General features: G+C 58.0%; 1 protein-coding gene across 1 annotated transcript in view; it reads right to left on the minus strand.

Annotated features, from left to right (window-relative positions):
• LOC122546170 (disintegrin and metalloproteinase domain-containing protein 12-like) overlaps positions 1-25,683 on the minus strand; it is a 467,862-nt gene that overhangs the window by 149,529 nt on the left and 292,650 nt on the right. The gene's annotated exons all lie outside the window — the stretch shown is intronic.

Raw genomic sequence — 25,683 nt, forward strand, 5'->3', positions numbered from 1 at the left:
ACAGCATCAGGAGAGGATAGAGGAGAGAGGGGAGGGGGATGAGGAACAGCATCAGGAGAGGAATGAAGAGAGCAGGGAGGGAGACGAGGAACAGCATCAGGAGAGGATACAGGAGAGCGGGGAGGGGGATACGGAACAGCATCAGGAGAGGATGGGGTGTGATGAAAAACAGCAGCAGGAGAGGATGGAGGGGGATGAGGAACAGCATCAGGAGAGGATAGAGGAGAGCGGGGGGGATGAGGAACAGCATCAGGAGAGGATAGAGGAGAGCGGGGGGGGATGAGGAACAGCATCAGGAGAGGATAGAGGAGATCGGGGGGATGAGGAACAGCATCAGGAGAGGATAGAGGGGAGAGTGGGGATGTGGAATAGCATCAGGAGAGGATAGACGGGAGCGGGGAGGGGGATAAGGAACAGCATCAGGAGAGGATAGAGGGGAGCGGGGAGCGGGATGAGGAACAACATCAGGAGAGGATAGAGGGGAGCGGGGAGGGGGATGAGGAACAGCATCAGGAGAGGATGGGGGGGTGATGAGGAACACCATCAGGAGAGGATGGGGGGGGATGAGGAACAGCATCAGGAGAGGATAGAGGAGGGGGGGAAATGAGGAACAGCATCAGGAGAGGATAGAGGGGAGCGGGGGGATGAGGAACAGCATCAGGAGAGGATAGAGGAGAGGGGGGAGGGGATGAGGAACAGCATCAGGAGAGGATAGAGGAGAGCGGGGGGATGAGGAACAGCATCAGGAGAGGATAGAGGAGAGGTGGGAGGGGGATAAGGAACAGCATCAAGAGAGGATAGAGGAGAGCGGGCGGATGAGGAACAGCATCAGGAGAGGATAGTGGGGAGAGTGGGGATAAGGAACAGCATCAGGAGAGGATAGAGGAGAGCGGGGGGATGAGGAACTGCATCAGGAGTGGATAGTGGGGAGAGTGGGGATAAGGAACAGCATCAGGAGAGGATATAGGAGAGCGGGGAGGCGGGTGAGGAACAGCATCAGGAGAGGATAGAGGGGAGCGGGGCGATGAGGAACAGCATCAGGAGAGGATAGAGGAGAGGGGGGAGGGGGATGAGGAACAGCATCAGGAGAGGATAGAGGGGAGCGGGGGGATGAGGAACAGCATCAGGAAAGGATAGAGGGGAGGGGGGAGGGGGATGAGGAACAGCATCAGGAGAGGATAGAGGGGAGCGGGGGTATGAGGAACAGCATCAGGAAAGGATAGAGGAGAGCGGGGAGGGGGATAAGGAACAGCATCAGGAGAGGATAGAGGAGAGCGGGGGTGATGAGGAACAGCATCAGGAGAGGATAGAGGAGAGCGGGGGTGATGAGGAACAGCATCAGGAGAGGATAGAGGAGAGGGGGGAGGGGGATAAGGAACAGCATCAGGAGAGGATAGAGGAAAGCGGGGGTGATGAGGAACAGCATCAGGAGAGGATAGAGGAGAGCGGGGGTGATGAGGAACAGCATCAGGAGAGGATAGAGGAGAGCGGGGAGGGGGATAAGGAACAGCATCAGGAGAGGATAGAGGAGAGCGGGGAGGGGGATAAGGAACAGCATCAGGAGAGGATAGAGGAGAGCGGGGAGGGGGATAAGGAACAGCATCAGGAGAGGATAGAGGAGAGCGGGGGTGATGAGGAACAGCATCAGGAGAGGATAGAGGAGAGCGGGGGTGATGAGGAACAGCATCAGGAGAGGATAGAGGAGAGGGGGGAGGGGGATAAGGAACAGCATCAGGAGAGGATAGAGGAAAGCGGGCGGATGAGGAACAGCATCAGGAGAGGATAGAGGAGAGGGGGGAGGGGGATAAGGAACAGCATCAGGAGAGGATGGGGGGATGAGGAACAGCATCAGGAGAGGATAGTGGGGAGAGTGGGGATGAGGAATAGCATCAGGAGAGGATAGAGGAGAGCGGGGAGGGGGATAAGGAACAGCATCAGGAGAGGATAGAGGAGAGCGGGCGGATGAGGAACAGCATCAGGAGAGGATAGAGGAGAGGGGGGGAAATGAGGAACAGCATCAGGAGAGGATAGAGGGGAGCGTGGAGGGGGATGAGGAACAGCATCAGGAGAGGATGGGGGGGTGATGAGGAACACCATCAGGAGAGGATGGGGGGGGATGAGGAACAGCATCAGGAGAGGATAGAGGAGGGGGGGAAATGAGGAACAGCATCAGGAGAGGATAGAGGGGAGCGGGGGGATGAGGAACAGCATCAGGAGAGGATAGAGGAGAGGGGGGAGGGGATGAGGAACAGCATCAGGAGAGGATAGAGGAGAGCGGGGGGATGAGGAACAGCATCAGGAGAGGATAGAGGAGAGGAGGGAGGGGGATAAGGAACAGCATCAGGAGAGGATAGAGGGGAGCGGGGGGATGAGGAACAGCATCAGGAAAGGATAGAGGAGAGCGGGGAGGGGGATAAGGAACAGCATCAGGAGAGGATAGAGGAGAGCGGGGGTGATGAGGAACAGCATCAGGAGAGGATAGAGGAGAGCGGGGGTGATGAGGAACAGCATCAGGAGAGGATAGAGGAGAGGGGGGAGGGGGATAAGGAACAGCATCAGGAGAGGATAGAGGAGAGCGGGGAGGGGGATAAGGAACAGCATCAGGAGAGGATAGAGGAGAGCGGGGAGGGGGATAAGGAACAGCATCAGGAGAGGATAGAGGAGAGCGGGGGTGATGAGGAACAGCATCAGGACAGGATAGAGGAGAGCGGGGGTGATGAGGAACAGCATCAGGAGAGGATAGAGGAGAGGGGGGAGGGGGATAAGGAACAGCATCAGGAGAGGATAGAGGAAAGCGGGCGGATGAGGAACAGCATCAGGAGAGGATAGAGGAGAGGGGGGAGGGGGATAAGGAACAGCATCAGGAGAGGATGGGGGTATGAGGAACAGCATCAGGAGAGGATAGTGGGGAGAGTGGGGATGAGGAATAGCATCAGGAGAGGATAGAGGAGAGCGGGGAGGGGGATAAGGAACAGCATCAGGAGAGGATAGAGGAGAGCGAGGAGGGGGATAAGGAACAGCATCAGGAGAGGATAGAGGAGAGCGGGGAGGGGGATAAGGAACAGCATCAGGAGAGGATAGAGGAGAGCGGGGAGGGGGATAAGGAACAGCATCAGGAGAGGATAGAGGAGAGCGGGGGTGATGAGGAACAGCATCAGGAGAGGATAGAGGAGAGGGGGGAGGGGGATAAGGAACAGCATCAGGAGAGGATAGAGGAGAGCGGGCGGATGAGGAACAGCATCAGGAGAGGATAGAGGAGAGGGGGGGAAATGAGGAACAGCATCAGGAGAGGATAGAGGGGAGCGGGGAGGGGGATGAGGAACAGCATCAGGAGAGGATGGGGGGGGATGAGGAACATCATCAGGAGAGGATGGGGGGGGATGAGGAACATCATCAGGAGAGGATGGGGGGGGATGAGGAACATCATCAGGAGAGGATAGAGGAGAGAGTGGAGGGGGATGAGGAACAGCATCAGGAGAGGATAGGGGGGGGAGGGGGATGAGGAACAGCATCAGGAGAGGATGGGGGGGGATGAGGAACATCATCAGGAGAGGATATAGGAGTGTGGGGAAGGGGATGAGGAACAGCATCAGGAGAGGGTAGAGGAGAGCTGGGACGGGGATGAGGAACAGCATCAGGAGAGGATGGGGGGGAGGGGGATGAGGAACAGCATCAGGAGAGGATAGAGGGGATAGGGTGGGGAGGGGGATGAGGAACAGCATCAGGAGAGGATAGAGGAGAGAGGGGAGGGGGATGAGGAACAGCATCAGGAGAGGATAGAGGGGATAGGGGGGGGAGGGGGATGAGGAACAGCATCAGGAGAGGATAGAGGGGAGCGGGGAGGGGGTGAGGTACAGCATGAGGAGAGGATAGTGGGGAGCGGGGAGGGGGATAAGGAACAGCATCAGGAGAGGATAGAGGAGAGAGGGGAGGGGGATGAGGAACAGCATCAGGAGAGGATAGAGGGGAGCGGGGAGGGGGATAAGGAACAGCATCAGGAGAGGATAGAGGAGAGAGGGGAGGGGGATGAGGAACAGCATCAGGAGAGGATAGAGGGGACGGGGGAGGGGGATGAGGAACAGCATCAGGAGAGGATAGAGGGGAGCGGGGAGGGGGATGAGGAACAGCATCAGGAGAGGATAGAGGAGAGAGGGGAGGGGGATGAGGAACAGCATCAGGAGAGGATAGAGGAGGGGGGGGGAATGAGGAACAGCATCAGGAGAGGATAGAGGAGAGGGGGGAGGGGGATGAGGAACAGCATCAGGAGAGGATAGAGGAGAGCGGGGGGATGAGGAACAGCATCAGGAGAGGATAGAGAAGAGGGGGGAGGGGGATGAGGAACAGCATCAGGAGAGGATAGAGGAGAGGGGGGAGGGGGATAAGGAACAGCATCAGGAGAGGATAGAGGAGAGCGGGGGGATGAGGAACTGCATCAGGAGAGGATAGTGGGGAGGGGGGAGGGGGATGAGGAACAGCATCAGTAGAGGATAGTGGGGAGGGGGGAGGGGGATGAGGAACAGCATCAGGAGAGGGTCGAGGGGAGGGGGGAGGGGGATGAGGAACAGCATCAGGAGAGGGTCGAGGGGAGGGGGGAGGGGGATGAGGAACAGCATCAGGAGAGGATAGAGGAGAGCGGGGAGGGGGATAAGGAACAGCATCAGGAGAAGATAGAGGAGAGCGGGGATGATGAGGAACAGCATCACGAAAGAATAGAGGAGAGCTGGGAGGGGGATAAGGAACAGCATCAGGAGAGGATAGAGGGGGATGAGGAACAGCATCAGGAGAGCATGGGGGTGATGAGAAACAGCATCAGGAGAGGATAGAGGGGAGGGAGTAGGGGGATGAGGAACGGCATCAGGAGAGGATAGAGGAGAGAGGGGGGATGAGGAACAGCATCAGGAGAGGATAGAGGGGAGCGGGGAGGGGGATGAGGAACAGCATCAGGAGAGGATAGTGGAGGGGGGGGAATGAGGAATACCATCAGGAGAGGATAGCGGAGTGGGGGATTAATGAGGAACAGCATCAGGAGAGGATAGAGGGGAGCGGGGAGGGGGATACGGAACAGCATCAGGAGAGGATGGGGGGATGAGGAACAGCATTAGGAGAGGATAGAGGAGAGTGGGAGGGGGATAAGGAACTGCATCAGGAGAGGATGGGGGGGATGAGGAACAGCACCAGGAGAGGATAGTGGGGAGAGTGGGGATGAGGAACAGCATCAGGAGAAGATATAGGAGAGCGGGGAGGGGGATAAGGAACAGCATCAGGAGAGGATAGAGGAGACCGGGATGGATGAGGAACAGCATCAGGAGAGGATAGAGGAGAGCGGGGAGGGGGATAAGGAACAGCATCAAGAGCGGATGGGGGGGATGAGGAACAGCACCAGGAGAGGATAGTGGGGAGAGTGGGGATGAGGAATAGCATCAGGAGAGGATAGAGGGGAGCGGGGAGGGGGGTGAGGAACAACATCAGGAGAGGATAGAGGAGAGCGGGGAGGGGGATAAGGAACAGCATCAGGAGAGGATGGGGTGTTGAGGAACAGCATCAGGAGAGGATAGGGTGGTGTTGAGAAACAGCATCAGGAGAGGATAGAGGAGATCGGGGGGATGAGGAACAGCATCAGGAGAGGATAGAGGGGAGAGTGGGGATGTGGAATAGCATCAGGAGAGGATAGACGGGAGCGGGGAGGGGGATAAGGAACAGCATCAGGAGAGGATAGAGGGGAGCGGGGAGGGGGATAAGGAACAGCATCAGGAGAGGATAGAGGAGAGCGGGGGTGATGAGGAACAGCATCAGGAGAGGATAGAGGAGAGCGGGGGTGATGAGGAACAGCATCAGGAGAGGATAGAGGAGAGGGGGGAGGGGGATAAGGAACAGCATCAGGAGAGGATAGAGGAGAGCGGGGGTGATGAGGAACAGCATCAGGAGAGGATAGAGGAGAGCGGGGGTGATGAGGAACAGCATCAGGAGAGGATAGAGGAGAGCGGGGAGGGGGATAAGGAACAGCATCAGGAGAGGATAGAGGAGAGCGGGGAGGGGGATAAGGAACAGCATCAGGAGAGGATAGAGGAGAGCGGGGAGGGGGATAAGGAACAGCATCAGGAGAGGATAGAGGAGAGCGGGGGTGATGAGGAACAGCATCAGGAGAGGATAGAGGAGAGCGGGGGTGATGAGGAACAGCATCAGGAGAGGATAGAGGAGAGGGGGGAGGGGGATAAGGAACAGCATCAGGAGAGGATAGAGGAAAGCGGGCGGATGAGGAACAGCATCAGGAGAGGATAGAGGAGAGGGGGGAGGGGGATAAGGAACAGCATCAGGAGAGGATGGGGGGATGAGGAACAGCATCAGGAGAGGATAGTGGGGAGAGTGGGGATGAGGAATAGCATCAGGAGAGGATAGAGGAGAGCGGGGAGGGGGATAAGGAACAGCATCAGGAGAGGATAGAGGAGAGCGGGGAGGGGGATAAGGAACAGCATCAGGAGAGGATAGAGGAGAGCGGGGAGGGGGATAAGGAACAGCATCAGGAGAGGATAGAGGAGAGCGGGGAGGGGGATAAGGAACAGCATCAGGAGAGGATAGAGGAGAGCGGGGGTGATGAGGAACAGCATCAGGAGAGGATAGAGGAGAGGGGGGAGGGGGATAAGGAACAGCATCAGGAGAGGATAGAGGAGAGCGGGCGGATGAGGAACAGCATCAGGAGAGGATAGAGGAGAGGGGGGGAAATGAGGAACAGCATCAGGAGAGGATAGAGGGGAGCGTGGAGGGGGATGAGGAACAGCATCAGGAGAGGATGGGGGGGTGATGAGGAACACCATCAGGAGAGGATGGGGGGGGATGAGGAACAGCATCAGGAGAGGATAGAGGAGGGGGGGAAATGAGGAACAGCATCAGGAGAGGATAGAGGGGAGCGGGGGGATGAGGAACAGCATCAGGAGAGGATAGAGGAGAGGGGGGAGGGGATGAGGAACAGCATCAGGAGAGGATAGAGGAGAGCGGGGGGATGAGGAACAGCATCAGGAGAGGATAGAGGAGAGGAGGGAGGGGGATAAGGAACAGCATCAAGAGAGGATAGAGGAGAGCGGGCGGATGAGGAACAGCATCAGGAGAGGATAGTGGGGAGAGTGGGGATAAGGAACAGCATCAGGAGAGGATAGAGGAGAGCGGGGGGATGAGGAACTGCATCAGGAGAGGATAGAGGAGAGCGGGGGGGGATAAGGAACACCATCAGGAGAGGATGGGGGGGGATGAGGAACAGCATCAGGAGAGGATAGAGGAGGGGGGGAAATGAGGAACAGCATCAGGAGAGGATAGAGGGGAGCGGGGGGATGAGGAACAGCATCAGGAGAGGATAGAGGAGAGGGGGGAGGGGATGAGGAACAGCATCAGGAGAGGATAGAGGAGAGCGGGGGGATGAGGAACAGCATCAGGAGAGGATAGAGGAGAGGAGGGAGGGGGATAAGGAACAGCATCAAGAGAGGATAGAGGAGAGCGGGCGGATGAGGAACAGCATCAGGAGAGGATAGTGGGGAGAGTGGGGATAAGGAACAGCATCAGGAGAGGATAGAGGAGAGCGGGGGGATGAGGAACTGCATCAGGAGTGGATAGTGGGGAGAGTGGGGATAAGGAACAGCATCAGGAGAGGATATAGGAGAGCGGGGAGGCGGGTGAGGAACAGCATCAGGAGAGGATAGAGGAGAGGGGGGAGGGGGATAAGGAACAGCATCAGGAGAGGATAGAGGAAAGCGGGGGTGATGAGGAACAGCATCAGGAGAGGATAGAGGAGAGCGGGGGTGATGAGGAACAGCATCAGGAGAGGATAGAGGAGAGGGGGGAGGGGGATGAGGAACAGCATCAGGAGAGGATAGAGGGGAGCGGGGGGATGAGGAACAGCATCAGGAAAGGATAGAGGGGAGGGGGGAGGGGGATGAGGAACAGCATCAGGAGAGGATAGAGGGGAGCGGGGGGATGAGGAACAGCATCAGGAAAGGATAGAGGAGAGCGGGGAGGGGGATAAGGAACAGCATCAGGAGAGGATAGAGGAGAGCGGGGGTGATGAGGAACAGCATCAGGAGAGGATAGAGGAGAGCGGGGGTGATGAGGAACAGCATCAGGAGAGGATAGAGGAGAGGGGGGAGGGGGATAAGGAACAGCATCAGGAGAGGATAGAGGAAAGCGGGGGTGATGAGGAACAGCATCAGGAGAGGATAGAGGAGAGCGGGGGTGATGAGGAACAGCATCAGGAGAGGATAGAGGAGAGGGGGGAGGGGGATAAGGAACAGCATCAGGAGAGGATAGAGGAGAGCGGGGAGGGGGATAAGGAACAGCATCAGGAGAGGATAGAGGAGAGCGGGGAGGGGGATAAGGAACAGCATCAGGAGAGGATAGAGGAGAGCGGGGGTGATGAGGAACAGCATCAGGAGAGGATAGAGGAGAGCGGGGGTGATGAGGAACAGCATCAGGAGAGGATAGAGGAGAGGGGGGAGGGGGATAAGGAACAGCATCAGGAGAGGATAGAGGAAAGCGGGCGGATGAGGAACAGCATCAGGAGAGGATAGAGGAGAGGGGGGAGGGGGATAAGGAACAGCATCAGGAGAGGATGGGGGTATGAGGAACAGCATCAGGAGAGGATAGTGGGGAGAGTGGGGATGAGGAATAGCATCAGGAAAGGATAGAGGAGAGCGGGGAGGGGGATAAGGAACAGCATCAGGAGAGGATAGAGGAGAGCGGGGAGGGGGATAAGGAACAGCATCAGGAGAGGATAGAGGAGAGCGGGGAGGGGGATAAGGAACAGCATCAGGAGAGGATAGAGGAGAGCGGGGAGGGGGATAAGGAACAGCATCAGGAGAGGATAGAGGAGAGCGGGGGTGATGAGGAACAGCATCAGGAGAGGATAGAGGAGAGGGGGGAGGGGGATAAGGAACAGCATCAGGAGAGGATAGAGGAGAGCGGGCGGATGAGGAACAGCATCAGGAGAGGATAGAGGAGAGGGGGGGAAATGAGGAACAGCATCAGGAGAGGATAGAGGGGAGCGGGGAGGGGGATGAGGAACAGCATCAGGAGAGGATGGGGGGGGATGAGGAACATCATCAGGAGAGGATGGGGGGGATGAGGAACATCATCAGGAGAGGATGGGGGGGGATGAGGAACATCATCAGGAGAGGATAGAGGAGAGAGTGGAGGGGGATGAGGAACAGCATCAGGAGAGGATAGGGGGGGGAGGGGGATGAGGAACAGTATCAGGAGAGGATGGGGGGGGATGAGGAACATCATCAGGAGAGGATATAGGAGTGTGGGGAAGGGGATGAGGAACAGCATCAGGAGAGGGTAGAGGAGAGCTGGGACGGGGATGAGGAACAGCATCAGGAGAGGATAGAGGAGAGTGGGGGGGGGGAAACGGAACAGCATCAGGAGAGGATAGAGGAGAGAGGGGAGGGGGATGAGGAACAGCATCAGGAGAGGATGGGGGGGAGGGGGATGAGGAACAGCATCAGGAGAGGATAGAGGAGAGAGGGGAGGGGGATGAGGAACAGCATCAGGAGAGGATAGAGGGGAGCGGGGAGGGGGTGAGGTACAGCATGAGGAGAGGATAGTGGGGAGCGGGGAGGGGGATAAGGAACAGCATCAGGAGAGGATAGAGGAGAGAGGGGAGGGGGATGAGGAACAGCATCAGGAGAGGATAGAGGGGAGCGGGGAGGGGGATAAGGAACAGCATCAGGAGAGGATAGAGGAGAGAGGGGAGGGGGATGAGGAACAGCATCAGGAGAGGATAGAGGGGACGGGGGAGGGGGATGAGGAACAGCATCAGGAGAGGATAGAGGGGAGCGGGGAGGGGGATGAGGAACAGCATCAGGAGAGGATAGAGGAGAGAGGGGAGGGGGATGAGGAACAGCATCAGGAGAGGATAGAGGAGGGGGGGGGCGGAATGAGGAACAGCATCAGGAGAGGATAGAGGAGAGGGGGGAGGGGGATGAGGAACAGCATCAGGAGAGGATAGAGGAGAGCGGGGGGATGAGGAACAGCATCAGGAGAGGATAGAGAAGAGGGGGGAGGGGGATGAGGAACAGCATCAGGAGAGGATAGAGGAGAGGGGGGAGGGGGATAAGGAACAGCATCAGGAGAGGATAGAGGAGAGCGGGGGGATGAGGAACTGCATCAGGAGAGGATAGTGGGGAGGGGGGAGGGGGATGAGGAACAGCATCAGTAGAGGATAGTGGGGAGGGGGGAGGGGGATGAGGAACAGCATCAGGAGAGGGTCGAGGGGAGGGGGGAGGGGGATGAGGAACAGCATCAGGAGAGGGTCGAGGGGAGGGGGGAGGGGGATGAGGAACAGCATCAGGAGAGGATAGAGGAGAGCGGGGAGGGGGATAAGGAACAGCATCAGGAGAAGATAGAGGAGAGCGGGGATGATGAGGAACAGCATCACGAGAGAATAGAGGAGAGCTGGGAGGGGGATAAGGAACAGCATCAGGAGAGGATAGAGGGGGATGAGGAACAGCATCAGGAGAGCATGGGGGTGATGAGAAACAGCATCAGGAGAGGATAGAGGGGAGGGAGTAGGGGGATGAGGAACGGCATCAGGAGAGGATAGAGGAGAGAGGGGGGATGAGGAACAGCATCAGGAGAGGATAGAGGGGAGCGGGGAGGGGGATGAGGAACAGCATCAGGAGAGGATAGTGGAGGGGGGGAATGAGGAATACCATCAGGAGAGGATAGCGGAGTGGGGGATTAATGAGGAACAGCATCAGGAGAGGATAGAGGGGAGCGGGGAGGGGGATACGGAACAGCATCAGGAGAGGATGGGGGGATGAGGAACAGCATTAGGAGAGGATAGAGGAGAGTGGGAGGGGGATAAGGAACTGCATCAGGAGAGGATGGGGGGGATGAGGAACAGCACCAGGAGAGGATAGTGGGGAGAGTGGGGATGAGGAACAGCATCAGGAGAGGATATAGGAGAGCGGGGAGGGGGATAAGGAACAGCATCAGGAGAGGATAGAGGAGACCGGGATGGATGAGGAACAGCATCAGGAGAGGATAGAGGAGAGCGGGGAGGGGGATAAGGAACAGCATCAAGAGCGGATGGGGGGGATGAGGAACAGCACCAGGAGAGGATAGTGGGGAGAGTGGGGATGAGGAATAGCATCAGGAGAGGATAGAGGGGAGCGGGGAGGGGGGTGAGGAACAACATCAGGAGAGGATAGAGGAGAGCGGGGAGGGGGATAAGGAACAGCATCAGGAGAGGATGGGGTGTTGAGGAACAGCATCAGGAGAGGATGGGGTGGTGTTGAGAAACAGCATCAGGAGAGGATAGAGGAGATCGGGGGGATGAGGAACAGCATCAGGAGAGGATAGAGGGGAGAGTGGGGATGTGGAATAGCATCAGGAGAGGATAGACGGGAGCGGGGAGGGGGATAAGGAACAGCATCAGGAGAGGATAGAGGGGAGCGGGGAGGGGGATGAGGAACAACATCAGGAGAGGATAGAGGGGAGCGGGGAGGGGGATGAGGAACTGCATCAGGAGAGGATGGGGGGGTGATGAGGAACACCATCAGGAGAGGATGGGGGGGGGGGATGAGGAACAGCATCAGGAGAGGATAGAGGAGGGGGGGAAATGAGGAACAGCATCAGGAGAGGATAGAGGGGAGCGAGGGGATGAGGAACAGCATCAGGAGAGGATAGAGGAGAGGGGGGAGGGGATGAGGAACAGCATCAGGAGAGGATAGAGGAGAGCGGGGGGATGAGGAACAGCATCAGGAGAGGATAGAGGAGAGGGGGAGGGGGATAAGGAACAGCATCAGGAGAGGATAGAGGAGAGCGGGCGGATGAGGAACAGCATCAGGAGAGGATAGTGGGGAGAGTGGGGATAAGGAACAGCATCAGGAGAGGATAGAGGAGAGCGGGGGGATGAGGAACTGCATCAGGAGTGGATAGTGGGAGAGTGGGGATAAGGAACAGCATCAGGAGAGGATAGAGGAGGGGGGTGAAATGAGGAACAGCATCAGGAGAGGATAGAGGAGAGCGGGGGTGATGAGGAACAGCATCAGGAGAGGATAGAGGAGAGCGGGGAGGGGGATAAGGAACAGCATCAGGAGAGGATAGAGGAGAGCGGGGAGGGGGATAAGGAACAGCATCAGGAGAGGATAGAGGAGAGCGGGGAGGGGGATAAGGAACAGCATCAGGAGAGGATAGAGGAGAGCGGGGGTGATGAGGAACAGCATCAGGAGAGGATAGAGGAGAGCGGGGGTGATGAGGAACAGCATCAGGAGAGGATAGAGGAGAGGGGGGAGGGGGATAAGGAACAGCATCAGGAGAGGATAGAGGAAAGCGGGCGGATGAGGAACAGCATCAGGAGAGGATAGAGGAGAGGGGGGAGGGGGATAAGGAACAGCATCAGGAGAGGATGGGGGGATGAGGAACAGCATCAGGAGAGGATAGTGGGGAGAGTGGGGATGAGGAATAGCATCAGGAGAGGATAGAGGAGAGCGGGGAGGGGGATAAGGAACAGCATCAGGAGAGGATAGAGGAGAGCGGGGAGGGGGATAAGGAACAGCATCAGGAGAGGATAGAGGAGAGCGGGGAGGGGGATAAGGAACAGCATCAGGAGAGGATAGAGGAGAGCGGGGAGGGGGATAAGGAACAGCATCAGGAGAGGATAGAGGAGAGCGGGGGTGATGAGGAACAGCATCAGGAGAGGATAGAGGAGAGGGGGGAGGGGGATAAGGAACAGCATCAGGAGAGGATAGAGGAGAGCGGGCGGATGAGGAACAGCATCAGGAGAGGATAGAGGAGAGGGGGGGAAATGAGGAACAGCATCAGGAGAGGATAGAGGGGAGCGTGGAGGGGGATGAGGAACAGCATCAGGAGAGGATGGGGGGGTGATGAGGAACACCATCAGGAGAGGATGGGGGGGGATGAGGAACAGCATCAGGAGAGGATAGAGGAGAGGGGGAAATGAGGAACAGCATCAGGAGAGGATAGAGGGGAGCGGGGGGATGAGGAACAGCATCAGGAGAGGATAGAGGAGAGGGGGGAGGGGATGAGGAACAGCATCAGGAGAGGATAGAGGAGAGCGGGGGGATGAGGAACAGCATCAGGAGAGGATAGAGGAGAGGAGGGAGGGGGATAAGGAACAGCATCAAGAGAGGATAGAGGAGAGCGGGCGGATGAGGAACTGCATCAGGAGTGGATAGTGGGGAGAGTGGGGATAAGGAACAGCATCAGGAGAGGATATAGGAGAGCGGGGAGGCGGGTGAGGAACAGCATCAGGAGAGGATAGAGGGGAGCGGGGCGATGAGGAACAGCATCAGGAGAGGATAGAGGAGAGGGGGGAGGGGGATGAGGAACAGCATCAGGAGAGGATAGAGGGGAGCGGGGGGATGAGGAACAGCATCAGGAAAGGATAGAGGGGAGGGGGGAGGGGGATGAGGAACAGCATCAGGAGAGGATAGAGGGGAGCGGGGGGATGAGGAACAGCATCAGGAAAGGATAGAGGAGAGCGGGGAGGGGGATAAGGAACAGCATCAGGAGAGGATAGAGGAGAGCGGGGGTGATGAGGAACAGCATCAGGAGAGGATAGAGGAGAGCGGGGGTGATGAGGAACAGCATCAGGAGAGGATAGAGGAGAGGGGGGAGGGGGATAAGGAACAGCATCAGGAGAGGATAGAGGAAAGCGGGGGTGATGAGGAACAGCATCAGGAGAGGATAGAGGAGAGCGGGGGTGATGAGGAACAGCATCAGGAGAGGATAGAGGAGAGGGGGGAGGGGGATAAGGAACAGCATCAGGAGAGGATAGAGGAGAGCGGGGAGGGGGATAAGGAACAGCATCAGGAGAGGATAGAGGAGAGCGGGGAGGGGGATAAGGAACAGCATCAGGAGAGGATAGAGGAGAGCGGGGGTGATGAGGAACAGCATCAGGAGAGGATAGAGGAGAGCGGGGGTGATGAGGAACAGCATCAGGAGAGGATAGAGGAGAGGGGGGAGGGGGATAAGGAACAGCATCAGGAGAGGATAGAGGAAAGCGGGCGGATGAGGAACAGCATCAGGAGAGGATAGAGGAGAGGGGGGAGGGGGATAAGGAACAGCATCAGGAGAGGATGGGGGTATGAGGAACAGCATCAGGAGAGGATAGTGGGGAGAGTGGGGATGAGGAATAGCATCAGGAGAGGATAGAGGAGAGCGGGGAGGGGGATAAGGAACAGCATCAGGAGAGGATAGAGGAGAGCGGGGAGGGGGATAAGGAACAGCATCAGGAGAGGATAGAGGAGAGCGGGGAGGGGGATAAGGAACAGCATCAGGAGAGGAAAGAGGAGAGCGGGGAGGGGGATAAGGAACAGCATCAGGAGAGGATAGAGGAGAGCGGGGGTGATGAGGAACAGCATCAGGAGAGGATAGAGGAGAGGGGGGAGGGGGATAAGGAACAGCATCAGGAGAGGATAGAGGAGAGCGGGCGGATGAGGAACAGCATCAGGAGAGGATAGAGGAGAGGGGGGGAAATGAGGAACAGCATCAGGAGAGGATAGAGGGGAGCGGGGAGGGGGATGAGGAACAGCATCAGGAGAGGATGGGGGGGATGAGGAACATCATCAGGAGAGGATGGGGGGGATGAGGAACATCATCAGGAGAGGATGGGGGGGGATGAGGAACATCATCAGGAGAGGATAGAGGAGAGAGTGGAGGGGGATGAGGAACAGCATCAGGAGAGGATAGGGGGGGGAGGGGGATGAGGAACAGCATCAGGAGAGGATGGGGGGGGATGAGGAACATCATCAGGAGAGGATATAGGAGTGTGGGGAAGGGGATGAGGAACAGCATCAGGAGAGGGTAGAGGAGAGCTGGGACGGGGATGAGGAACAGCATCAGGAGAGGATAGAGGAGAGTGGAGGGGGGGAAACGGAACAGCATCAGGAGAGGATAGAGGAGAGAGGGGAGGGGGATGAGGAACAGCATCAGGAGAGGATGGGGGGGAGGGGGATGAGGAACAGCATCAGGAGAGGATAGAGGAGAGAGGGGAGGGGGATGAGGAACAGCATCAGGAGAGGATAGAGGGGAGGGGGGAGGGGGATGAGGAACAGCATCAGGAGAGGATAGAGGGGAGCGGGGAGGGGGTGAGGTACAGCATGAGGAGAGGATAGTGGGGAGCGGGGAGGGGGATAAGGAACAGCATCAGGAGAGGATAGAGGAGAGAGGGGAGGGGGATGAGGAACAGCATCAGGAGAGGATAGAGGGGAGCGGGGAGGGGGATAAGGAACAGCATCAGGAGAGGATAGAGGAGAGAGGGGAGGGGGATGAGGAACAGCATCAGGAGAGGATAGAGGGGACGGGGGAGGGGGATGAGGAACAGCATCAGGAGAGGATAGAGGGGAGCGGGGAGGGGGATGAGGAACAGCATCAGGAGAGGATAGAGGAGAGAGGGGAGGGGGATGAGGAACAGCATCAGGAGAGGATAGAGGAGGGGGGGGGGGAATGAGGAACAGCATCAGGAGAGGATAGAGGAGAGCGGGGGGATGAGGAACAGCATCAGGAGAGGATAGAGGAGAGGAGGGAGGGGGATAAGGAACAGCATCAAGAGAGGATAGAGGAGAGCGGGCGGATGAGGAACTGCATCAGGAGTGGATAGTGGGGAGAGTGGGGATAAGGAACAGCATCAGGAGAGGATATAGGAGAGCGGGGAGGCGGGTGAGGAACAGCATCAGGAGAGGATAGAGGGGAGCGGGGCGATGAGGAACAGCATCAGGAGAGGATAGAGGAGAGGGGGGAGGGGGATGAGGAACAGCATCAGGAGAGGATAGAGGGGAGCGGGGGGATGAGGAACAGCATCAGGAAAGGATAGAGGGGAGGGGGGAGGGGGATGAGGAACAGCATCAGGAGAGGATAGAGGGGAGCGGGGGGATGAGGAACAGCATCAGGAAAGGATAGAGGAGAGCGGGGAGGGGGATAAGGAACAGCATCAGGAGAGGATAGAGGAGAGCGGGGGTGATGAGGAACAGCATCAGGAGAGGATAGAGGAGAGCGGGGGTGATGAGGAACAGCATCAGGAGAGGATAGAGGAGAGGGGGGAGGGGGATAAGGAACAGCATCAGGAGAGGATAGAGGAAAGCGGGGGTGATGAGGAACAGCATCAGGAGAGGATAGAGGAGAGCGGGGGTGATGAGGAACAGCATCAGGAGAGGATAGAGGAGAGGGGGGAGGGGGATAAGGAACAGCATCAGGAGAGGATAGAGGAGAGCGGGGAGGGGGATAAGGAACAGCATCAGGAGAGGATAGAGGAGAGCGGGGAGGGGGATAAGGAACAGCATCAGGAGAGGATAGAGGAGAGCGGGGGTGATGAGGAACAGCATCAGGAGAGGATAGAGGAGAGCGGGGGTGATGAGGAACAGCATCAGGAGAGGATAGAGGAGAGGGGGGAGGGGGATAAGGAACAGCATCAGGAGAGGATAGAGGAAAGCGGGCGGATGAGGAACAGCATCAGGAGAGGATAGAGGAGAGGGGGGAGGGGGATAAGGAACAGCATCAGGAGAGGATGGGGGTATGAGGAACAGCATCAGGAGAGGATAGTGGGGAGAGTGGGGATGAGGAATAGCATCAGGAGAGGATAGAGGAGAGCGGGGAGGGGGATAAGGAACAGCATCAGGAGAGGATAGAGGAGAGCGGGGAGGGGGATAAGGAACAGCATCAGGAGAGGATAGAGGAGAGCGGGGAGGGGGATAAGGAACAGCATCAGGAGAGGATAGAGGAGAGCGGGGAGGGGGATGAGGAACAGCATCAGGAGAGGATAGAGGAGAGCGGGGGTGATGAGGAACAGCATCAGGAGAGGATAGAGGAGAGGGGGGAGGGGGATAAGGAACAGCATCAGGAGAGGATAGAGGAGAGCGGGCGGATGAGGAACAGCATCAGGAGAGGATAGAGGAGAGGGGGGGAAATGAGGAACAGCATCAGGAGAGGATAGAGGGGAGCGGGGAGGGGGATGAGGAACAGCATCAGGAGAGGATGGGGGGGGATGAGGAACATCATCAGGAGAGGATGGGGGGGATGAGGAACATCATCAGGAGAGGATGGGGGGGGATGAGGAACATCATCAGGAGAGGATAGAGGAGAGAGTGGAGGGGGATGAGGAACAGCATCAGGAGAGGATAGGGGGGGGAGGGGGATGAGGAACAGCATCAGGAGAGGATGGGGGGGGATGAGGAACATCATCAGGAGAGGATATAGGAGTGTGGGGAAGGGGATGAGGAACAGCATCAGGAGAGGGTAGAGGAGAGCTGGGACGGGGATGAGGAACAGCATCAGGAGAGGATAGAGGAGAGTCGGGGGGGGGAAACGGAACAGCATCAGGAGAGGATAGAGGAGAGAGGGGAGGGGGATGTGGAACAGCATCAGGAGAGGATGGGGGGGAGGGGGATGAGGAACAGCATCAGGAGAGGATAGAGGAGAGAGGGGAGGGGGATGAGGAACAGCATCAGGAGAGGATAGAGGGGAGGGGGGAGGGGGATGAGGAACAGCATCAGGAGAGGATAGAGGGGAGCGGGGAGGGGGTGAGGTACAGCATGAGGAGAGGATAGTGGGGAGCGGGGAGGGGGATAAGGAACAGCATCAGGAGAGGATAGAGGAGAGAGGGGAGGGGGATGAGGAACAGCATCAGGAGAGGATAGAGGGGAGCGGGGAGGGGGATAAGGAACAGCATCAGGAGAGGATAGAGGAGAGAGGGGAGGGGGATGAGGAACAGCATCAGGAGAGGATAGAGGGGACGGGGGAGGGGGATGAGGAACAGCATCAGGAGAGGATAGAGGGGAGCGGGGAGGGGGATGAGGAACAGCATCAGGAGAGGATAGAGGAGAGAGGGGAGGGGGATGAGGAACAGCATCAGGAGAGGATAGAGGAGGGGGGGGGGGAATGAGGAACAGCATCAGGAGAGGATAGAGGAGAGGGGGGAGGGGGATGAGGAACAGCATCAGGAGAGGATAGAGGAGAGCGGGGGGATGAGGAACAGCATCAGGAGAGGATAGAGAAGAGGGGGGAGGGGGATGAGGAACAGCATCAGGAGAGGATAGAGGAGAGGGGGGAGGGGGATAAGGAACAGCATCAGGAGAGGATAGAGGAGAGCGGGGGGATGAGGAACTGCATCAGGAGAGGATAGTGGGGAGTGGGGAGGGGGATGAGGAACAGCATCAGTAGAGGATAGTGGGGAGGGGGGAGGGGGATGAGGAACAGCATCAGGAGAGGGTCGAGGGGAGGGGGGAGGGGGATGAGGAACAGCATCAGGAGAGGGTCGAGGGGAGGGGGGAGGGGGATGAGGAACAGCATCAGGAGAGGATAGAGGAGAGCGGGGAGGGGGATAAGGAACAGCATCAGGAGAAGATAGAGGAGAGCGGGGATGATGAGGAACAGCATCACGAGAGAATAGAGGAGAGCTGGGAGGGGGATAAGGAACAGCATCAGGAGAGGATAGAGGGGGATGAGGAACAGCATCAGGAGAGCATGGGGGTGATGAGAAACAGCATCAGGAGAGGATAGAGGGGAGGGAGTAGGGGGATGAGGAACGGCATCAGGAGAGGATAGAGGAGAGAGGGGGGATGAGGAACAGCATCAGGAGAGGATAGAGGGGAGCGGGGAGGGGGATGAGGAACAGCATCAGGAGAGGATAGTGGAGGGGGGGAATGAGGAATACCATCAGGAGAGGATAGCGGAGTGGGGGATTAATGAGGAACAGCATCAGGAGAGGATAGAGGGGAGCGGGGAGGGGGATACGGAACAGCATCAGGAGAGGATGGGGGGATGAGGAACAGCATTAGGAGAGGATAGAGGAGAGTGGGAGGGGGATAAGGAACTGCATCAGGAGAGGATGGGGGGGATGAGGAACAGCACCAGGAGAGGATAGTGGGGAGAGTGGGGATGAGGAACAGCATCAGGAGAGGATATAGGAGAGCGGGGAGGGGGATAAGGAACAGCATCAGGAGAGGATAGAGGAGACCGGGATGGATGAGGAACAGCATCAGGAGAGGATAGAGGAGAGCGGGGAGGGGGATAAGGAACAGCATCAAGAGCGGATGGGGGGGATGAGGAACAGCACCAGGAGAGGATAGTGGGGAGAGTGGGGATGAGGAATAGCATCAGGAGAGGATAGAGGGGAGCGGGGAGGGGGGTGAGGAACAACATCAGGAGAGGATAGAGGAGAGCGGGGAGGGGGATAAGGAACAGCATCAGGAGAGGATGGGGTGTTGAGGAACAGCATCAGGAGAGGATGGGGTGGTGTTGAGAAACAGCATCAGGAGAGGATAGAGGAGATCGGGGGGATGAGGAACAGCATCAGGAGAGGATAGAGGGGAGAGTGGGGATGTGGAATAGCATCAGGAGAGGATAGACGGGAGCGGGGAGGGGGATAAGGAACAGCATCAGGAGAGGATAGAGGGGAGCGGGGAGGGGGATGAGGAACAACATCAGGAGAGGATAGAGGGGAGCGGGGAGGGGGATGAGGAACTGCATCAGGAGAGGATGGGGGGGTGATGAGGAACACCATCAGGAGAGGATGGGGGGGGGGGGATGAGGAACAGCATCAGGAGAGGATAGAGGATGGGGGGAAATGAGGAACAGCATCAGGAGAGGATAGAGGGGAGCGAGGGGATGAGGAACAGCATCAGGAGAGGATAGAGGAGAGGGGGGAGGGGATGAGGAACAGCATCAGGAGAGGATAGAGGAGAGCGGGGGGATGAGGAACAGCATCAGGAGAGGATAGAGGAGAGGGGGAGGGGGATAAGGAACAGCATCAAGAGAGGATAGAGGAGAGCGGGCGGATGAGGAACAGCATCAGGAGAGGAGAGTGGGGATAAGGAACAGCATCAGGAGAGGATAGAGGAGAGCGGGGTGATGAGGAACTGCATCAGGAGTGGATAGTGGGAGAGTGGGGATAAGGAACAGCATCAGGAGAGGATAGAGGAGGGGGGAAATGAGGAACAGCATCAGGAGAGGATAGAGGGGAGCGAGGGGATGAGGAACAGCATCAGGAGAGGATACAGGAGAGCGGGGAGGCGGGTGAGGAACAGCATCAGGAGAGGATAGAGGGGAGCGGGGCGATGAGGAACAGCATCAGGAGAGGATAGAGGAGAGGGGGGAGGGGGATGAGGAACAGCATCAGGAGAGGAGAGAGGGGAGCGGGGGGATGAGGAACAGCATCAGGAAAGGATAGAGGGGAGGGGGGAGGGGGATGAGGAACAGCATCAGGAGAGGATAGAGGGGAGCGGGGGGATGAGGAACAGCATCAGGAAAGGATAGAGGAGAGCGGGGAGGGGGATAAGGAACAGCATCAGGAGAGGATGGGGGGTGATGAGGAACAGTATCAGGAGAGGATAGTGGGGAGAGTGGGGATGGGGAATAGCACCAGGAGAGGATAGAGGAGAGCGGGGAGGGGGAATAAGGAACAGCATCAGGAGAGGATAGAGGAGAGCGGGGAGGGGGATAAGGAACAGCATCAGGAGAGTATAGAGGAGAGCGGGGGTGATGAGGAACAGCATCAGGAGAGGATAGAGGAGAGCGGGGGTGATGAGGAACAGCATCAGGAGAGGATAGAGATGGGGGGGAAATGAGGAACAGCATCAGGAGAGGATAGAGGGCAGCGGGGGGATGAGGAACAGCATCAGGAGAGGATAGAGGAGAGGGGGGAGGGGATGAGGAACAGCATCAGGAGAGGATAGAGGAGAGCGGGGGGATGAGGCACAGCATCAGGAGAGGATAGAGGAGAGGAGGGAGGGGGATAAGGAACAGCATCAAGAGAGGATAGAGGAGAGCGGGCGGATGAGGAACAGCATCAGGAGAGGATAGTGGGGAGAGTGGGGATAAGGAACAGCATCAGGAGAGGATAGAGGAGAGCGGGGGGATGAGGAACTGCATCAGGAGTGGATAGTGGGGAGAGTGGGGATAAGGAACAGCATCAGGAGAGGATATAGGAGAGCGGGGAGGCGGGTGAGGAACAGCATCAGGAGAGGATAGAGGGGAGCGGGGCGATGAGGAACAGCATCAGGAGAGGATAGAGGAGAGGGGGGAGGGGGATGAGGAACAGCATCAGGAGAGGATAGAGGGGAGCGGGGGGATGAGGAACAGCATCAGGAAAGGATAGAGGGGAGGGGGGAGGGGGATGAGGAACAACATCAGGAGAGGATAGAGGGGAGCGGGGGGATGAGGAACAGCATCAGGAAAGGATAGAGGAGAGCGGGGAGGGGGATAAGGAACAGCATCAGGAGAGGATAGAGGAGAGCGGGGGTGATGAGGAACAGCATCAGGAGAGGATAGAGGAGAGCGGGGGTGATGAGGAACAGCATCAGGAGAGGATAGAGGAGAGGGGGGAGGGGGATAAGGAACAGCATCAGGAGAGGATAGAGGAAAGCGGGGGTGATGAGGAACAGCATCAGGAGAGGATAGAGGCGAGCGGGGGTGATGAGGAATAGCATCAGGAGAGGATAGAGGAGAGGGGGGAGGGGGATAAGGAACAGCATCAGGAGAGGATAGAGGAGAGCGGGGAGGGGGATAAGGAACAGCATCAGGAGAGGATAGAGGAGAGCGGGGAGGGGGATAAGGAACAGCATCAGGAGAGGATAGAGGAGAGCGGGGGTGATGAGGAACAGCATCAGGAGAGGATAGAGGAGAGGGGGGAGGGGGATAAGGAACAGCATCAGGAGAGGATAGAGGAGAGCGGGGAGGGGGATAAGGAACAGCATCAGGAGAGGATAGAGGAGAGCGGGGAGGGGGATAAGGAACAGCATCAGGAGAGGATAGAGGAAAGCGGGCGGATGAGGAACAGCATCAGGAGAGGATAGAGGAGAGCGGGGGTGATGAGGAACAGCATCAGGAGAGGATAGAGGAGAGGGGGGAGGGGGATAAGGAACAGCATCAGGAGAGGATAGAGGAAAGCGGGCGGATGAGGAACAGCATCAGGAGAGGATAGAGGAGAGGGGGGAGGGGGATAAGGAACAGCATCAGGAGAGGATGGGGGGATGAGGAACAGCATCAGGAGAGGATAGTGGGGAGAGTGGGGATGAGGAATAGCATCAGGAGAGGATAGAGGAGAGCGGGGAGGGGGATAAGGAACAGCATCAGGAGAGGATAGAGGAGAGCGGGGAGGGGGATAAGGAACAGCATCAGGAGAGGATAGAGGAGAGCGGGGAGGGGGATAAGGAACAGCATCAGGAGAGGATAGAGGAGAGCGGGGAGGGGGATAAGGAACAGCATCAGGAGAGGATAGAGGAGAGCGGGGGTGATGAGGAACAGCATCAGGAGAGGATAGAGGAGAGGGGGGAGGGGGATAAGGAACAGCATCAGGAGAGGATAGAGGAGAGCGGGCGGATGAGGAACAGCATCAGGAGAGGATAGAGGAGAGGGGGGGAAATGAGGAACAGCATCAGGAGAGGATAGAGGGGAGCGGGGAGGGGGATGAGGAACAGCATCAGGAGAGGATGGGAGGGGATGAGGAACATCATCAGGAGAGGATGGGGGGGGATGAGGAACATCATCAGGAGAGGATGGGGGGGGATGAGGAACATCATCAGGAGAGGATAGAGGAGAGAGGGGAGGGGGATGAGGAACAGCATCAGGAGAGGATGGGGGGGGAGGGGGATGAGGAACAGCATCAGGAGAGGATGGGGGGGGATGAGGAACATCATCAGGAGAGGATATAGGAGTGTGGGGAAGGGGATGAGGAACAGCATCAGGAGAGGGTAGAGGAGAGCTGGGACGGGGATGAGGAACAGCATCAGGAGAGGATAGAGGAGAGTGGGGGGGGGGAAACGGAACAGCATCAGGAGAGGATAGAGGAGAGAGGGGAGGGGGATGAGGAACAGCATCAGGAGAGGATGGGGGGGAGGGGGATGAGGAACAGCATCAGGAGAGGATAGAGGAGAGAGGGGAGGGGGATGAGGAACAGCATCAGGAGAGGATAGAGGGGAGGGGGGAGGGGGATGAGGAACAGCATCAGGAGAGGATAGAGGGGAGCGGGGAGAGGGTGAGGTACAGCATGAGGAGAGGATAGTGGGGAGCGGGGAGGGGGATAAGGAACAGCATCAGGAGAGGATTGAGGAGAGAGGGGAGGGGGATGAGGAACAGCATCAGGAGAGGATAGAGGGGAGCGGGGAGGGGGATAAGGAACAGCATCAGGAGAGGATAGAGGAGAGAGGGGAGGGGGATGAGGAACAGCATCAGGAGAGGATAGAGGGGACGGGGGAGGGGGATGAGGAACAGCATCAGGAGAGGATAGAGGGGAGCGGGGAGGGGGATGAGGAACAGCATCAGGAGAGGATAGAGGGGAGAGGGGAGGGGGATGAGGAACAGCATCAGGAGAGGATAGAGGAGGGGGGGGGGAATGAGGAACAGCATCAGGAGAGGATAGAGGAGAGGGGGGAGGGGGATGAGGAACAGCATCAGGAGAGGATAGAGGAGAGCGGGGGGATGAGGAACAGCATCAGGAGAGGATAGAGAAGAGGGGGGAGGGGGATGAGGAACAGCATCAGGAGAGGATAGAGGAGAGGGGGGAGGGGGATAAGGAACAGCATCAGGAGAGGATAGAGGAGAGCGGGGGGATGAGGAACTGCATCAGGAGAGGATAGTGGGGAGGGGGGAGGGGGATGAGGAACAGCATCAGTAGAGGATAGTGGGGAGGGGGGAGGGGGATGAGGAACAGCATCAGGAGAGGGTCGAGGGGAGGGGGGAGGGGGATGAGGAACAGCATCAGGAGAGGGTCGAGGGGAGGGGGGAGGGGGATGAGGAACAGCATCAGGAGAGGATAGAGGAGAGCGGGGAGGGGGATAAGGAACAGCATCAGGAGAAGATAGAGGAGAGCGGGGATGATGAGGAACAGCATCACGAGAGAATAGAGGAGAGCTGGGAGGGGGATAAGGAACAGCATCAGGAGAGGATAGAGGGGGATGAGGAACAGCATCAGGAGAGCATGGGGGTGATGAGAAACAGCATCAGGAGAGGATAGAGGGGAGGGAGTAGGGGGATGAGGAACGGCATCAGGAGAGGATAGAGGAGAGAGGGGGGATGAGGAACAGCATCAGGAGAGGACAGAGGGGAGCGGGGAGGGGGATGAGGAACAGCATCAGGAGAGGATAGTGGAGGGGGGGGAATGAGGAATACCATCAGGAGAGGATAGCGGAGTGGGGGATTAATGAGGAACAGCATCAGGAGAGGATAGAGGGGAGCGGGGAGGGGGATACGGAACAGCATCAGGAGAGGATGGGGGGATGAGGAACAGCATTAGGAGAGGATAGAGGAGAGTGGGAGGGGGATAAGGAACTGCATCAGGAGAGGATGGGGGGGATGAGGAACAGCACCAGGAGAGGATAGTGGGGAGAGTGGGGATGAGGAACAGCATCAGGAGAGGATATAGGAGAGCGGGGAGGGGGATAAGGAACAGCATCAGGAGAGGATAGAGGAGACCGGGGTGGATGAGGAACAGCATCAGGAGAGGATAGAGGAGAGCGGGGAGGGGGATAAGGAACAGCATCAAGAGCGGATGGGGGGGATGAGGAACAGCACCAGGAGAGGATAGTGGGGAGAGTGGGGATGAGGAATAGCATCAGGAGAGGATAGAGGGGAGCGGGGAGGGGGGTGAGGAACAACATCAGGAGAGGATAGAGGAGAGCGGGCTGGGGATAAGGAACAGCATCAGGAGAGGATAGAGGAGAGCGGGGAGGGGGATTAGGAACAGCATCAGGAGAGGATAGAGGAGAGCGGGCGGATGAGGAACAGCATCAGGAGAGGATACAGGAGAGCGGGGAGGCGGGTGAGGAACAGCATCAGGAGAGGATAGAGGGGAGCGGGGCGATGAGGAACAGCATCAGGAGAGGATAGAGGAGAGGGGGGAGGGGGATGAGGAACAGCATCAGGAGAGGAGAGAGGGGAGCGGGGGGATGAGGAACAGCATCAGGAAAGGATAGAGGGGAGGGGGGAGGGGGATGAGGAACAGCATCAGGAGAGGATAGAGGGGAGCGGGGGGATGAGGAACAGCATCAGGAAAGGATAGAGGAGAGCGGGGAGGGGGATAAGGAACAGCATCAGAAGAGGATGGGGGGTGATGAGGAACAGCATCAGGAGAGGATAGTGGGGAGAGTGGGGATGGGGAATAGCACCAGGAGAGGATAGAGGAGAGCGGGGAGGGGGAATAAGGAACAGCATCAGGAGAGGATAGAGGAGAGCGGGGAGGGGGATAAGGAACAGCATCAGGAGAGGATAGAGGAGAGCGGGGGTGATGAGGAACAGCATCAGGAGAGGATAGAGGAGAGCGGGGGTGATGAGGAACAGCATCAGGAGAGGATAGAGGAGGGGGGGAAATGAGGAACAGCATCAGGAGAGGATAGAGGGCAGCGGGGGGATGAGGAACAGCATCAGGAGAGGATAGAGGAGAGGGGGGAGGGGATGAGGAACAGCATCAGGAGAGGATAGAGGAGAGCGGGGGGATGAGGAACAGCATCAGGAGAGGATAGAGGAGAGGAGGGAGGGGGATAAGGAACAGCATCAAGAGAGGATAGAGGAGAGCGGGCGGATGAGGAACAGCATCAGGAGAGGATAGTGGGGAGAGTGGGGATAAGGAACTGCATCAGGAGAGGATAGAGGAGAGCGGGGGGATGAGGAACTGCATCAGGAGTGGATAGTGGGGAGAGTGGGGATAAGGAACAGCATCAGGAGAGGATATAGGAGAGCGGGGAG

The sequence above is a fragment of the Chiloscyllium plagiosum genome, unplaced genomic scaffold (assembly GCF_037043375.1).
Source record: "Chiloscyllium plagiosum isolate Xiang-an unplaced genomic scaffold, Cpla_swu_hap1 HiC_scaffold_1, whole genome shotgun sequence".
Classification (NCBI taxonomy): domain Eukaryota; kingdom Metazoa; phylum Chordata; class Chondrichthyes; order Orectolobiformes; family Hemiscylliidae; genus Chiloscyllium; species Chiloscyllium plagiosum.